The sequence below is a fragment of the Emydura macquarii genome, unplaced genomic scaffold (genome assembly GCF_026122565.2).
Source record: "Emydura macquarii macquarii isolate MOO-44397 ecotype Brisbane River unplaced genomic scaffold, CSIRO-AGI_Emac_v2 contig_3517, whole genome shotgun sequence".
NCBI lineage: Eukaryota > Metazoa > Chordata > Testudines > Chelidae > Emydura > Emydura macquarii.
This window is the reverse complement of record NW_027133654.1, coordinates 575,956-592,464: the sequence shown is the minus strand read 5'-3', so window position 1 is coordinate 592,464 and position 16,509 is coordinate 575,956. Positions and strand designations below refer to the sequence as shown.

The 16,509-nt window shown below is 41.0% G+C and overlaps 1 protein-coding gene and 1 long non-coding RNA gene across 7 annotated transcripts in view; one reads left to right on the top strand and one right to left on the bottom strand.

Annotated features, from left to right (window-relative positions):
* Positions 1-16,509, bottom strand: part of RGS7 (regulator of G protein signaling 7) — a 363,940-nt gene that overhangs the window by 298,165 nt on the left and 49,266 nt on the right. The window lies entirely within an intron of this gene.
* Positions 44-16,133, top strand: LOC137145160 (uncharacterized). Its single transcript, XR_010917586.1, has 3 exons — positions 44-84; positions 7,008-7,150; positions 15,911-16,133. It is a non-coding gene; the product is annotated as an uncharacterized lncRNA (long non-coding RNA).

Genomic DNA, 16,509 nt, shown 5'->3' with positions numbered 1-16,509 from the left:
AGCTATAAAGCCACTCCAGCAGGCCTGGGGGAGACACCGCAGGAACAAAGACCAGGATCCACCTCTTGGAGCATGAGCAGATGTGTAAGTGGGCCCGGCTGTGGCAGGGGGATGAGATCAATTCCTTTATTTTATTTATTTCTGGAACCAACGTATTATTCTGGTCTTCACCATATGTCCTTGGGGTAATGTTAGTTGGGGCATACCTTCTCAATACTATTACCTTGATCATGTGGATTCAGCTTTCAGACTGGAAAATGAATTTCCACCTGTGCTATAATTGGGAGGAGATTTGTTTTCCCTTACATCAATATTTTCAGCTCCTTGAGTTGATACTTAAACTCTGCTAAAGTTAAAACATCTGTGATCCTCTACTCTATCATCTGCATTTACCTGCACAAGCTTTCAAAAAGCTTCAGAAACTGCAGTATGTGCCATTAAAGACTTAGTTTTGATGCAAATTACCATATTTTTTTAACAGATTAGTTAAATGTTTTGGAGGTGCTCAGAAGTCTTTGCTGTAGATTTCTATTTGCAGTCTTAGTCCTAATCCTTCAACTATTGCTCAGGCTGAAAAGAGCTGTAAAAGACTACTGTAGAAGAACTGCTGGGCACTGCCTGGTTTGTACATCACAAACTTATTCTAAACTGATCGATGATGAGAAGAGACATGATGTGTTCAAGAGTCTAAACAAAAACAGAAGCCGTCTATGTCCATTAACCTAATGGATAACAGTGGAGAGAGAAAATACTTGTCTCAGGACAAGGAGGCTAAATGGCATTGAGGTCATTCAGTAAAACGTTTAGCATTTAGGCTATTTGTTCTCATTTGCTACAGCTCTCTTCCACTCTCCGATATCAATAAACTGCTCTGTCTTGCAATGCTCCACCGTGAATAATTCTCAAAGACAGACAAAATCAGCTGCCTCCAAAATAAGCAAAGTCCAGTTTTAAAAGATTTTATTAATATACAGAAGCAAGTTGCCATTTTGAAAGAGCGAGACCTTTTGATTATCAATACACAAAATGCAAACCCATTTTATTCAGCATGCAGTGACATTCTGAAGCACTAAAACCACAAACTTTCAAATGAAAAAAATCTCCATTCAGAAAATTCCATAAAAGAATAAATTTCTCTAGCAATTACCGACAACCTCTTCATTGTGTCCTCAGAGATGTAACAGGAAACCCAGCATGTGTCTGGAAGAGACCTCTGGCCTGAGAAGCCTTTTAGGAGATGGTTTGATTACATGGGAGGGACATCAATTTCAGGCTATTCAGAGGGAATAAACCCTTTTCAGAAGCACTAATAACTATGTCCCTTGGAAAGGCCATGAGCCTCCTTAATGACTAAAGAATTCTGCTTAACTTTTGCAGACATTTGTTTCCTTCACGGTCATATGTTAATTTAACAGTGCAAAGGTCATGTATGGAAATCCTTCATTTAAAGGTTGTATATATTAAGTTACACCTCATTAAGAGCCATCCCCATGAGATGATATTAAAATGTAAGGCCTATTTATACTGCAAAAATATTCTGGACATTTTAAAACCCTATTCTGCTAAACAGATTTTAAAAGCAGTTTAGAGTTGTAGTGCATGCCTGTTTTAAGGCAGCATAGCTTGTTTTTACAGAACCTCTTTAAAGATGCCTCAAGGGGAGAGTGTTGTCAGTGGAGTGCAGAAGGCAGATTGGAGGGTAGCCAAAATAGGCAGAAGAGAAGAAAAAGAGACAACAATTGCACTGACTGAATTCAGTATATTCAGAGGAGAAGGGCGAGATGCAATTAACTGGAGAGGCAGGAAATCAAAGTAGATTTGTGGAGAATGGGGGAAATTATAACATGCTTGTGTTATAAGAAAAATGTACAAATATTACCTCACCCACCTTGAGATAAAGAGGGAGAAGTTCCCATTGGGTTGGGTTGTGGAGGCAGATAGGCTGGCCACAAATTTTGAGCAGCCAGATGCCACTGCAACACTGAGAACCAATTGCAGAGCGCTGCGCCTCCGGGAAGCATTGAAAAAACGCTTTTGCAACAGGACACAACAATAATGTGCTTTGCTTATCTGTGCTGTGCTTTCACTTCACATCACCTACCCATCCCCCACCGATCCAGTTCCCCGCTTCCCCGTCACCCACCATTCCGGTCCCCCCCACCTACCCTCACCCTTTATTGCCTTCTTATCAATAAACAAACAGTAATGAACTGTAAAGCAGTACTTTATTTATTGATGACCCTTTGCAGAGCGGGGAAATGGAAGATAATTGAATGTTCCGCATGCACTGTGTGGGGCCAAGGATACAGAGCCCATTTGGCTGTGCACACACAAAAAAATCACACATTCCCACTCCTTAAAAGGGACGTCCCCTCTTTTGCTCCCCTCAACCAGCGAGGAGTGCAGCATGTACTGCACCCTGCTCAATCCCCACCTAGACTGCTTTGGTGTGGGGGCTAGTAAAGAATACGTTAGCTCAGGGGCTGCAGAGGGAGTCTGTCTTACCACTGAGCTTCCTGAAGCTCAACTAGACGCCTCAATGTGTCTGACTGATCACACATTATACGCACTATCTCTTCTTGTGTTGAATGCTCATACTCCTCTGCTGCCTTCCTGTTGTCTATGTCCACGTTCAGTTTCTCAGATAATGATATCCTCTACACTCTTAGCTCTGTGTCAGCAGCCGTGGAGATGTTCATTATCTCTTTAAACATGCCATCCCAGGTTTTTTATCCCCGCCTTCTTATCTGCAACAGACGCTTTGCAAGAATATGAGACGGTGGTGTGTTGAAGGCCACATTGTCCACTGTGAGGGAAGCAAAGCACAAGGTACCCATTGTTAACTCACCCCATGGATGAAAAGCAATGTTACAATGTAAAAATAACTCTCCTGAACATTCCAAGGGAAGGCTACAACCGCATACCATTGTCAGACTATTGCAGGGGTCTGAGTAACGTTCCAGCCATGGTAAGTAAGGGGCTCATGCATCTATGTTAGGGAAATCCCTGGTGCCCATGCTGCACAAGTCCATGTTCCCTAGAGCAGCATGGATGTCAGGCTCCCAACTGATCAGGCTTTTAACAGGTGGTAGAAAGGGTGAGGGGTGGCTACAGGTTAAGTGTCTTGAAGGAAAAAATGGGAACCCATTTGCGGATGTCCAAGGTCCATAGCAACAATGTCTTGCTTAGGGACTTGCGGTGTGCTGAACCAACAAACCATTCCCCGCTGTGCAATAACACACACTTTAAAAAGTTTCCTTAGGCGGGTACTGTAAATGTGAGCCATCTTCCCTAGGTCATCATGAGTGATATCAGTCTGCTGAGGGTAACAGAGGCGGAAAGGGAGGATTTGCTGCAAGCACCTGGCTACAGGCCGGCCCTTATTCTGCTATGCAGTGTTCCGTGACGATGCCTGCACACTTAATAACAGAGTGGTGGGGGAAAGTGTCCTATCGCAGTGGAAGAAATAAGGCTGCCCTCCCAAGAAACCTTCTGCAAAGGATTGCAGAGTACCCACATGAAAGCTTCCTGGAGATATGCATGGAGGATTCTGTGCACATAAATAATCTTTTCCGGGGTGAACCCAATGCTTAAGCACACCAAGTACGAGGAAGCACAGCCCCACCACCACACACACCACTTTTTCCTGCTGGTACAAGATTCTGGACTGGGGATATAACCAAAGACATGCAATTTGCAGTACATACTCACCAGATTTGCCTTCCCTGGTATCCCATTCAGTCACGGTTTCCTGTGTCTGAGTGGGCTGCTCCTGTGTTGCAAATAGCTCCTGGCTTTCAGGGAGAAGGGGGAACCCACTCACCTGCCCCCTGTTCTCCTCATCATCATCCTCCTCCTCAACCAAAGACTCATCCTCATTCATCCAGGCCTCAGATTCCCCTGAGGTATCAACGCTGAGTGGTGGCACAGTGGTGGGTCTCCACCGAGAATCAGATGCAGCTCCTTGTAAAAGCGGCATGTTTGAGTGAGGAGCCAATAATGACTATTAGCTTCCCTAGTTTTCTGATAAGCCTGCCTCAGCTCTTTGATCTTAATGAGGTACTGTTGCACGTCCCTGTTGTGCCCTTTTCTCCAACATGCCGTGAGATATCTTCTTCAAATTTCTTTTGCTTGCTTGTAGCTGAGCCAGAACAGACTCTTCACCGCACAGACTGATGAGATCCAAGACATCAGGTTGACTCCAGGTTGGAGTGCATTTGGGGCACGCAATTGCCATGATCTGTTGTGCTGGCAAGCTCTCTCCACAATGACCAGACAGGAAATGGGAACTCAAAATTTTCCAGGGCTTGTGGGGAGGAGCTATTTCCTGTTTATGTGGCCACAGTGCAGCAGACTGCAGATGTGCAGAGCAGTCACAACAGAGCATTATGGGATACATCCCAGAGGCCAATGACATCGATTTACGTTGCATTCTGTCTTACAGTGATGCTCATTTGACGCACAGAATTTGACTTCAGCACTACGCTACTTGCTGATGTGGTTTTATTAAGTCGAATTTTACCACAATTTAGGTTGGCAGAACTGACACGCCAGTGGAGACACATACTTTATGTGGTCAATGTAAGCCGCATTATGTTGACCTACATTGTCAGAGTAGACCAGGCCAATGTAAATCAGCACATAGGCTTTTTTTTTAAAGCAACTACTTGTTTGTTTTTTAAATGAGATATGCCACAAATGAGTTATGCCAGAGGTCTAAGAATTTAAATAATATTAATTTCTTCTAGCATACAGCAGTGTAACACTTAATTTTTGGAACCTTGAATATCAAAGATTCAGTTCATAAGTACATATCTTCATATGCTATGGAGACATGTTCATATCTAGTCAATCCTTGCTATATAATACACATGCAATGTTGCCAAAAGGTCACATTTGATTTCAGGAGCATGTGACAAGGAATGATGACATAATCTGGCTCTCCAATGTGCAGCATGCCTTACAGTCTACTCTGTAAAATTAACAGTCTCAGAGAGTGCTGGAATTTAAATAAATATGGGAACTCAATACAGAATATCAGAGCCACATAAACAGGCTTCCTTCCATTCTCTTGAAAACATGACCACATAATTGGTGGCAACTAAATTATTTCAACTATATTTTGTCATCAATGAGAAAATCATGAAAAATTCAATTCTCCATAGACGAGTACAAAAACAACCCCTCCATACACACACACACACAAAACCCCAACAAAAACAAAAAAAGAGTCCTGACTTCCCAGAGACATCTCATTTCCCAAAGTTGGAAATTGGATCTGTTTCTCAGTCACGTTAATCTTCAGAATCCAATTAACCTGGAAGTGGGTGCCATAAGCTCTTTTTTTAGATGAAACACTGAATATCCAATGAGAAAACTAAAAGCATCTGACAGTCACGGGGATAGTTACACTCCAGTAGAAAACAATGTTGATTTTAAAGTTTGTTTCTCGCTCCTCTCTACAAGATATGAAAGTCTTAACATCTTAAGATGTTTCATCTTGTTTCCTAGAAGCATTAATTCATTGATGGTGTGATGTGACCTACATTTTGTGCTTGTTATCTATATGCTCAAGAAAAAGAATAAAGGAATGTATGCTTCTCTGCTGAAAGACTTTAATGGGATTCATGCAACAATCTGTAAGGAGTGCTAATGGTCCTCCTACATCTAAGAGGAATTTTTAGTTCAAAGTTAAGAATATACATCCTACTATTCTTACCACATAGATTGTGAAAAATAAAAATTCACATTTCAGTAACCTCATCGAGAGAGAATGGTGATTCTGATGTTAATATAGTTTTAAAGTTCTAAATGTCATGGCAGAAGCTATGTTGTAGAATTATTATGGAGCTGCTAATGTTTACACAGACTTTCCTTTTTGAAATGGTAGTAGATCAAAGTGCACTTGGAAACTTTTAGTGCAAAGCCATAGGATCCACACAGACTTTTTAGTGTGTGGCAAGCTAGGGCAGGGTAGTTTTATGTCCCAGCTTGTCATGAACTAATGCCTTTTCTACACTACGTGGTGTGTAGAGTACAGCCACTACATGTGTAGCTACACGCCACAGTGAAAGCAGGCTGCATCCACACTTGTCGTAAAGGGGGCCTCTCTTTGGCGGAACCTTTCCCTGATGAAGGAGCCTTTCATTGTGTCAGGGAAAGGCTATGGCAGCAGGGAGGCTGTGGGACACTACACTGCTAAAAATAGCACTATAGATATGGGAGATGCTTCATGGATATGTAGAGAGTTGTGTTGGTTATTTACCCTAGGGTTCAGGGGTGTAGTGCACGCTCCTCTATTCACATAAGCCATGCCTCAATATCTATATTGCTGCTTATACATATGCTAGGTGGGTGTGCAGTATCTGTATTCTACACACTGCCATAAATGTAGATGTACAGACAAGCAATCAGTGAAGCTAACGAGCAGAAAATACTGTGGGGGGAAAAAACTATTGTATACATATTGCTCACAATGTAGAATACATTAAACAAACTATAAGTTATAACTAGAGCTGGTTGAAAATTTTCCAGGGGAACATTTTTCCCTCAGAAAATGAAATGTTCCATGGGAATGTGTATATTTAGACAATATTTTTGTTTAGAAAAAATTGAAACAAAACATTTAAAAAATGTTGAGATGTCCTGTTTTGACATTTTCAGAACAAAATAATTTTGGTTTTCATTTTCAACAACTTTTCAAAACAAAAAGATGGTTGTATTTTATATTAATTTTTTTAAAAAATAAAATAGGTCAAAATCAAAACTAAACATTTGAAATTTTTCAAAATCAAATATTTGATGTGAGACAAAATTAATTTTGGAACATTTTTATTGGTGAAAAGTTTCAAGATGTGTACTTTTTGGCCCAATTTTGGATGAAAGAAAATTTTTGAGATTTGGAAGTTTTCCACAGGATTCCTTTATCTGGTCAGTTCTAATTGTAACATATTTAACAAGAATCCTTAGATTCTTAACCTATTTTAAATCTTTTATATACACCATAGCACTGACAAATTAAAGCCAAGTGTCTCTCTCTGGACATGCACAAGAATGGCTCCCACAGAAAGCCATTCAAGAAGAGGAAAGTCATGGAGTTAAAGCACTTCTGGGTTCTACTTCTTGGTCTGCCATGGACAAGACATGTGAGGTGAGGATCTACTCTCAAAATCCAAAAGGTGTTTCTTTTGTTTTCTTAGGCAAAAGAGAGAGAAATACTTTGGGGTGTTTTTGGTCTTCACTTTATAGGCCAGTCCCCTTTTGAAATGCATTTTCCTGAGGGTCACCTCTAGATAAAGTTCATTCCTGCTGTGAGGACAGAGACAAGGTGTCTCATGGTGAAAGGGTTTCATGCTGTTGTTTGCTAAAATGCTGATTTGTTTGTTCCTGCCCCCCTTCCTTGCCAAAGAATGGTCACTTGCAAGATGATTGCCCCTCAACTTTGAAGAAACCTGGCTAGAGGCGTCAGCTTGTCCTTTGTCTTTGAAAAACTGGTTTACCCAGATTTGTCTGGCAAACACATTTCAGATCTAATTTCAACTTATGTTTATAACTTTACATATAAAATGTTTGTAACAATGTTATCATATTATTGACCACTGAGTTATTAGTTTTCGAATGATACCTCACAAGGCATATTGTATACAAAGATTATTACAATAGTGTGTGGCGTATGAATACAGCAGTGCCTTCAGTCACATCAAGTCATTAATGAAAACATTGAATTGCATTGGACCAGGGACAGACCCCTTGTGGGAACATACTAGTTATCTCCTCCCAGTTTGACAGCAAACCATTGATAACTATTTTTAAGTACAGTTTTCAATCAGCTGTGCACCTATCTTAGTAATTTCATCTAAACCATTTTTCCCTAGTTTGCTTATGAGAATGTCATGTGGGACTACATCATACTCTTTATTAAAATCCAGATAAATCATATCTACTGCTTCTCCTCCCGCAACCTAATAGGCCAGTAACCCTGTCAGAGAAGGAAAATTAGGTTGGTTCGGTTTGATTTCTTTTCAACAAATCCATACTGGCTATTACTTATCCTCTCATCGTTTAGGTACTTACAAATTGAATGTTTAATAGTTTGTTCCTCTAATTTAAATAAATATTCTTTAATCTGTTCTTTACCTATTCCGGCTTGTGTTCCTTCCCCCTTTTTGGTAATATTAATTGTGTTAAGTATCCAGTCACAATTAGGTTTTTTTAGAGAAGACTGAAGTAAAATAGACATTAAGCACCTCAGCTTTCTTGGTATCGTCTGTTATTAGCTCTCCTTCCCCTCTAAGGAATGACCTTAACTTTTCTTAGTCTTTCTCTTGCTCCTAGTATATTTAAGGACCCTCTTCATATTGCCTTTTATGACCCTTGCAAGATTTTTGTCTCATTTTGTCTCTTAGCCTTTCTGATTTTGTCCCTACATGCTTGTGTTATTCTTTTTCACTCATCCTTAGCAATCTGTCCCTGGCTCCACATTTTGTAGAATCCTTTTTGATTTTCAGAGCATTAAAGAGCTCCTGATGGTGCCATATTGTCTTCTTACCATTCTTCCTGTCTTTCCTTTGCATCTAGATAGTTTGCCTTTGTGCTTTTAATATTGTCTCTGAGAAAGTGCCAGCTGTGCACTGTCCCCTCAGATTTTCTTCCCATGGAACCTTATCTACGAGTTCTGAGATTTTATTATAGTCTACTCTTTTGAAGTCCATTGTCCTTATTCTGCTGCTCTTTCCTTCCTTTACTAAGAAATCATGAAATCTATCATTTCATGATCATGTTCACCTAAGTTGTCTTCCACCTTCTTATTTGAAATTAATTCCTTTCTGGTAGCAAAAATCAAGTCTAAAATGGCTGCTCCTCTGGTTACTTACTCCATCATCTAAAACAAGAAGTTGTCCCCAACATATTCCAAGAACTTATTGGACATTTGTGTTTTGCCATATTATTTTTCTAGTGGATATATGAGTAGTTAAAGTCCCCCATTATTACCAGGTCTTGAGTTCTGTATATTTCTCCTTTACATTGCACAGGATCACACAAAATCTAGAGCCAGTCCTGCCAATCAACTTCACCACTTATGTGCATCCAAAGACAATATTGTTCTTTGTTTAGTTGATCTTCCAATTTGGGCAAGGCAATATTTTGTTTCTTCTGATTAGCTCAAGAAAAGAAAGGATGGTCTAGTGGTTACGGGCACTGGCTTAGTACACTGGAGTTCTGCTTTAGTCTTTGTTCCAGTGCAGTCTGTGACCTTGAGCAAGTCATTTAACCTTGATGATTCAATTTCATAACCTGCATTGTAGGCAGAAAATTGTCCTACCTCACAAGTATGATGTGGAGCTAAATCCATTACCTTTGGAGGCACAAATATTATAGTGAAGTGCATCATAGAAAAAGGCCAATAAATTAACAGGATTGGTTTGGGGCTAGAAAAGCCCTTCATTTCTATGATACTGATTACAATTCATCCCAGATCAGCACTGACTAAACTCAACTTTTTCATGATGCTTCAGTGGCCAACATGAAATGAATTTTGGTTCAGGTGTCCACATAACAAAAGTCACCACCACAATTAGGACACAAAACAACTGCAGAAAGCTAAGCCGAGGAGAGACTGAACTACCCTCTCACGCAGTGATGATACCTACAGTTTATGACTGAGGTACATTGGTAGGGCCGTGAGGAAAAGATGCCCATGTTTTAGCTTTTCTATGGACAAGCAGGTCACGGGAAGTGATTATTCCCCTCTATTCGGCATTGGTGAGGCTGCATTTAGAATATTGTGTCCAGTTTTGGGCTCCCCACTACAAAAAGGATGTGGACAAGTTGGAGAGAGTGCAGCGGAGGGCAACAAAAATGATTAGGGGGCTGGAGCACAGGACTTATGAGGAGAGGCTGAGGGAACTGGGCTTGTTTAGTCTGCAAAAGAGAAGAGTGAGGGGGGATTTGATAGCGGCCTTTAACTACCTGAAAGGGGGTTCCAGGGAGGATGGGGCTAGGCTGTTCTCGGTGGTGGCAGATGACAGAACAAGGAGCAACGGTCTCAAGTTGCAGGGCGGGAGGTCTAGGTTGGACATTAGAAAAAAGTTTTTTACTAGGAGGGTGGTGAAGCACTGGAATAGGTTACCTAGGGAGGTGGTGGAATCTCCATCCTTAGAGGTTTTTAAGCTGAGGCTTGACAAAGCCCTGGTTGGGATGATATAGCTGAGGTTAGTCCTGCTTTGAGCAGGGGGTTGGACTAGATGACCTCCTGAGGTCCCTTCCAACTCTAATATTCTATGATTCTATGATTCTATAAAAGGATTCAATATGCAGAGCTGTGAATCCAGAACCCTTTCAGAGGCAATGGAAATTCACAACAACATTAAAATAATTTAAATTAATTTATTTACTACACTATTCTTCATTTTAAAAGAAAAAAACATATTCAGCTTAGCTTTATTGTTTAGCAAAATCACAGGGCAATGCTTAAATCAATGAATATGAGAAAGGGAAAATAGGGAAGATTCTGCTCCCACATGCAGGTGAGAGCCTGAAAGAGTTAATTAAACTAAGCCACGACCATAGAGAAGGCAGTTTTGGCCTTAATTTCTCCTCTATTACATTTCTAGCTGTGCCAGCTATAACATATCTTTTGGTTCCTGGGGAAGAGAGTTGCATAATGAGCTGCTTTATAGGTGGGCTATGAAAAAACTAACAAACGACCATTTCTGATGACTTTTCTGTAAATCGTCTCACTAAGTGCTTTGCATGTAAATGCCATCATCAGCACCGGCTGCTATAGCAACTGGGATATTTAGGAAATGATTTAAAGTGAATATCATGGCAAATCCAATCTCTCAGGAAGGCAAGAATTGTCTGAGGAGGAAAACATATGAGGTCTATGTAATTTAAAATTTGTAAGTGCAATGTTGATTTTCTGGTATGCCACCTCCTTATGTTTGCAAATCAGTAAATAAAAAGTAGGCACCCTGTACTTGAGAGGCCTCAGAACTTAATTGGGAGTTTTACAGTTGAGAAGATCCTGGGAGATTACAACTTCCATGATGCCTTGCAGAAAAGAGAGAGAGACTCTCCCTCTTGCAGGGAGCTCAGAAAAAAAGCCTGTGTGGACTCCATTTTCTTTCGGGGGATGGGGGGTGGAGCACCACTGAGGCTGGAAGCTGCTGCTGAGAGTCTGCTGGAGTTTTGATTGAGCCACCAGTTTCGGAGGTTGGTGGCATTGCCCAAGCCAGGGCAGCGACTGAGCCTGGCATTGACTGAGGTGGGCCTGCAGTGAAGGTGGTGTGAGTGCCCCCCCTTTTGTTTTGGGGTAGGGCTTGTAAAGGAAGGGGTACAGCAGAGAGACTTTGACTGGTCCTGAAAAGGGGCAGAAAGGTATTCTCTTTGAGCCAGGGCCAGGACTGCTGACATTTGGTTGGGCCAACTCCAAATCTTCAGCTTGATACCTTGGCTGCACTGATACACTGAACCAACAGTGCTATCGCCTTCTTCAGAACTTCAAGTGTGCCCACGCAAGCAAGGAGTCAGGGCTCTGAACTCTAGGGGAGTGCACACTCCAGAGGTGGGGTAAATAGTGGCAGTGTAAATGCCAGTTAGACAAGTTTCATTTCTTACTGTATACTATATTCATTCATTGTTTTATTCAACTGCCCCTGTGGATTTAAAATAGTAGTGATATTTAATTTCAGTCTGTTACGCCTGTACGTCAGTATGTTCATTTGTTAAATAAAGGTGTGTTAACTCTAATTTATGTATAGTGGATGTATACTTTGCATAATTGGTATTTTTTAGTTAGACCCATGCCACAGATTATTATTAGAGTAGGTTTAGTCCTGGAAGCTCCCAAGGCATGCTATTAAGCATGTACAGGGTCCAGCCAGGTGGAGGAACTGACAATTATAAACTCCTTTAGGAGTAAAGGGACTGCAGCAGAGGGGTGGATAGAGGATTCCCACCTATCCTACATCATCACTAGGATACTCAGGATCTCCTTTGTTGTCAGCAGCCTTAGGCATTAGTGTTGCCTGCTCCCAAGTAACCCAGAAAAAAAGGGGTTACATTGATTTTCTGGTATGCCACTTCCTTATGTTTGCAAATTAGTAAATAAAAATATGCACCTAAGCAGCACTGAGGGCCTTTTATTATATGTTGTATCTGATCAGATTTAACAATGTCATTTGGTGCTTGATTTATAAGGACCATTTTTACAGCCATGATGTACGTTAACTATTACATATTATGGCTGATGGGGTGTCATAGAAAGAAAACTAGTTTGCAGTTATCTGTTTGCTTGGCTTAATGAAAGCACTAGCTATCACCTGCATACTCTGCAGCACTGAGAGCTTCAGCTCACATGGTGTTTTTCCCTCAGAGAAATCTATTTCTGTTTTCCAAAAAGGAACATTTGAGCAATCTTCTCAAATAAGTGTTTTAGAATCTGAAGAGGTCTCCATCAATGAACAGTCCTATTTGAGGCCTGTAAATTTGACAAGTGAACCTCCAAAAGGCTCAGAGATCTGATACAGTTTAGATAAAGACCCAAAAGTCCAGATGCTCATCAGAATCTTATAGAAATTATGTCCATTTCTACACTCTGAAAAACTGGTTGCAACTGGACTTAAATATAAAGAACACGTTTTCTTGTGAGAGCTCAGCTTTTCTGCTCCATAGCCAACTAGGAAGTATAGAACTAATAATGGTAACTAAACTTTTCTAAAAGTTGAACAAGGTTTCATTTGGATCTTATTTTATCCCTTCCTGCAAGAATAAGCATTGTAGCCAAAACATTTATGAATCGATGATACATCCATATTTATCCCAAAACGAATCATCTTCCCTCTCACTTCAGTTGTAACAGTTCATCCATAAACTAAGATGACCTGTGAGGATAAGCCTATGGAATCTTAAAACTATAGTATGTTAATATGCTATTAGGAACATCTATGGTACTGTATTGGCACTATCGTCTAAAGAAAAAATAATTTAGCACAGTGTTTCTCAACCTTTTAAGTAGCAGGTACCCCCTAACTTCTGAAAATTTTAATAAGTACCCCAACACTCAATTTTCCACTCTGAGAAATACAATCTTTTTCCCCGTTACCGCTGGACAACTGTATTTCTCGTAAAGCAGGAAAGTTCTGAGTTGTGCAGTGCTGTGTGGCTGTGGCAGATCACAAAACCCCCTGCTGTATCTTCCCTCCTTCCTCCTCTCCTTCTTTCATATAGGAGCAAAGGTCAACACCAGCCAATCACTATGGCAGAGTCATGTGGTGTTCTCCTCATACAGGCGGGAACTTGTGAGGTATAAGCAGGCACTAGTGGCCCACCAGAGCGAATAGCAGTGCTCCGCATGGCCGTACCTAGGGGGATGCGGGCCTGAGGCAAATAACGTTGTGTGGGTCCCTCTTAAGATTTTTATACTGGTAAAATCTAGGGCTGTCATAGTTGTTAATTTCAGGGCTTAGCTAGAGCAGTGAAATTGACAAGTAAACCTACAGGTAAAGCCCGGCTCCAGGACTGGGCAAGCCGCTGGGCTCTCCGTCTGGTTTTCTGGGCACCGGGCTTTAAGCCAGGGAGAGGGGCTGCCATCTGGGCAAACTGCAGGCAGCTGCCGCCTGGCTGCCAGCCCGGGAGGTGGGTGACTGCCACGTGCTCCAAACTGGGGCGGAGGAGACTTCCGTGCAGGCTGGGACCCAGGGATGTGGGCAGGTGGCAGCCAGCTGCTGCCCATCTTCACGCCAGGAAGCAGGAGGCAGCTCAGAGTTGGGGTGCAGGTGGCAGCCACCCAGCTGCGAGCCCACAGGGCGCAGGAGGCTACCACTGGGATCTCACCTGGGAGCTGGGACTGGGCGGGAAGCAGGCAGCTGCTGCCCGGCTTCCCAAAAAGCCAGCAGCTGCCGCCCAGCTTCCCAGGACTGCGGCGGCTGCCGTCTACCTCCCAGCTAGGAGATGGGACCGCATGGGAAGCCGGTGGCTGCCGCCCAGTTCCCCCAGAAGCTGGCAGCTGCTGCCTGGCTTCCCCAGAAGTCGGTGGCTACCACCTGCCTCCCTTCACTGGGTTTTTCGCCAAGTAGCCCCTGCCTGTGTCTTGTGTACCCCCAGGATACGCGTACCACAGGTTGAGAAACTATGATTTACCTCATTCTTCTACTTTCAGCTAGTGTTCTAGGTTGCTAGATATTAGCAAGAGAGCAATGAAAAATAATTTCTGAAAAGAAATACTCATACTAGAATAAAACTGAGAATCCTATTATGAATTCCAACATCTTGAATGATGAAGATAAAGAAAGCAAACCTAATGATCAGCAGAAGAAAGATTCCCCTCCCCCCATTTTATGCCTATAACATATGTAATTTTCTTTATATACCTCACCCCCATTGGGGGTAAAAATGTGTTTAAAGTTTTCAAACTGTATAGGCTTTGAGACAAGAAATTTTTTTATATTCTTTATTTGAAAGAAAAATATTTTGGTTAAAGTTGAGTGGGGTGGGAATCCTAAGAGAACAAGCTTTGCTGAGAGACTTTCTCTTTTTTTAGTTAGATGCAACCACATTGAGCTCAATAAGGCTGCACTGCTACAGCTATCTGAAGGATTTGACTCACTGCATTTTTAAATTTCAAAATGAAGCTTCCAACGTGGAAAAGGTTTCCTTTTTATAAAAGTATAAAGTGGGATAACTATTTATAATGAAAACCAGAATCTTAGGCAGGATCAGAGAAGTTGGTTTCTCCAAATACAGTGCTTTATAATGTGTCAAGAAACTTTCTTAAACAAGTGCACAAACAATGCCAGTAGAATATAAACTGACTCCAAAAACTTCCTTATTTCATAAATATTTAACAGATTATTCCACAGAGATACAGCTTCACTCTCATATGCATGTCTTCCTGAGCCCTTCATTAATACATTTCTCTAAGGGCTTACCTACATAGCAATGTTGTGCACAGCAAACCAGGGTGTGACTCTCCAGCACATTAGTCTGCTGTGCCCTGAATGGCCATGTGGATGCTGTTATTATACCCTATGAAGTTCTATTGTGAGCACTGACATACTGCTGTTCCAAACACACCCCGACTTGCCATGCACTACACTATATTGCCATGTAGAGAAGCCCTAAGTCTCAGTTCCATTAGCTTTATTGTCCATTAAAGAAAGAGGAGTGGGAAATTATTTTCCTGTCTTGTGAATGTCCAACATTTTGAAAAATGTTCCTGTTTCACATTGGGACAAAACGACGACCTTTCAAAGTTTCTCTCTCTGATTTTTTAGTGCCCAAAGAAGCATGTGCAATAGTGTTCGTGGTCAGGGCACTTATCTACTACGTGGGAAACCCAGGTTCAAATCCCTAGCGTGAATGAGGGTGTATTTCTTTCTCCGACCAAACATTCCATTCTGGACCTGAGACACCACTTCTTATCAAAACGGTAGTTCAATAGCGAAACTGTTTGTGGGAACATACCAGGTTAGACAAATTGGCATTTTCCTATCAAAAAATGTTTTAACTAATTCCTTACCAGTTCTAATTATATAGGAATTGAATGTGAGTCAATGGGAATATTCCACACCCTTCTATCTATACTGAGCGTATCACTATAGTATCTGTGCATATTAGAAGGCAGAATTTGACCCAGTCAGTTTAGCCATTTACTTTTTTCAGGCTATTAGCTTGTGTAATAATTTTTTTTAAAATGCATGTTTCCCCCAGAATGTCCTTTCACATCACTTATCTTTTACATCCATAAAAAATAATGTTTGCAACATACATGCACACACCTCACAATGGAGAAGAATCCCATGGCAGCCATATCAATGTTTCCTCACCTGCTGTAACACTTCTTGTCTAAACCAGTATGTCTGAAAGATTTCCTATTGTGTTACTGATCGTTTTGATATTATTCTCTTAGGTTACCAAGAAATGTGATGATTGAACTGGCCACCCTTCTATGCTTTCCATCTACCCTTCCTATGTGCAATTTTCTTTCAAGCAATAATCTAAGAAAGCAATGAATTACCATGAACTCAGTTCTACAAATGAATCTGAAAATCTCACAGGTCACATTGATAAAACCGTATTCTTCAGCAAAGACTACCACAATTTAAAGTACTGTATATTACTGTTAATGTATTTGTATAAAATTTTAATATATAAAAATAACTGTTCCGCTCTTTTTGTGACATACCTAACAGTTGTATTCCACACAGAACAATGCATTTAAGTGTGTCTTTTGATGAGCTTTTATAGTATATGCAATAGATTAAACATCTCTTTATTTCCAGCTGCATATAAAAACATCTCTATAGATTATGCATACTAGTGTATCTAAATCCATCCCTGAGACAGGCACATTCAGTGTAAATTAGAAGTTCAGCAAATCAACCAAAAACTTATAGACCCGGTTTTCAAGAAAGAATGTGCACCTCTGATGGTACATAATAGAGTGATCTAACACACACATGCAAAAATATCACAACTGTGTGTATAGATCAGCTATTTTCTAGCAGA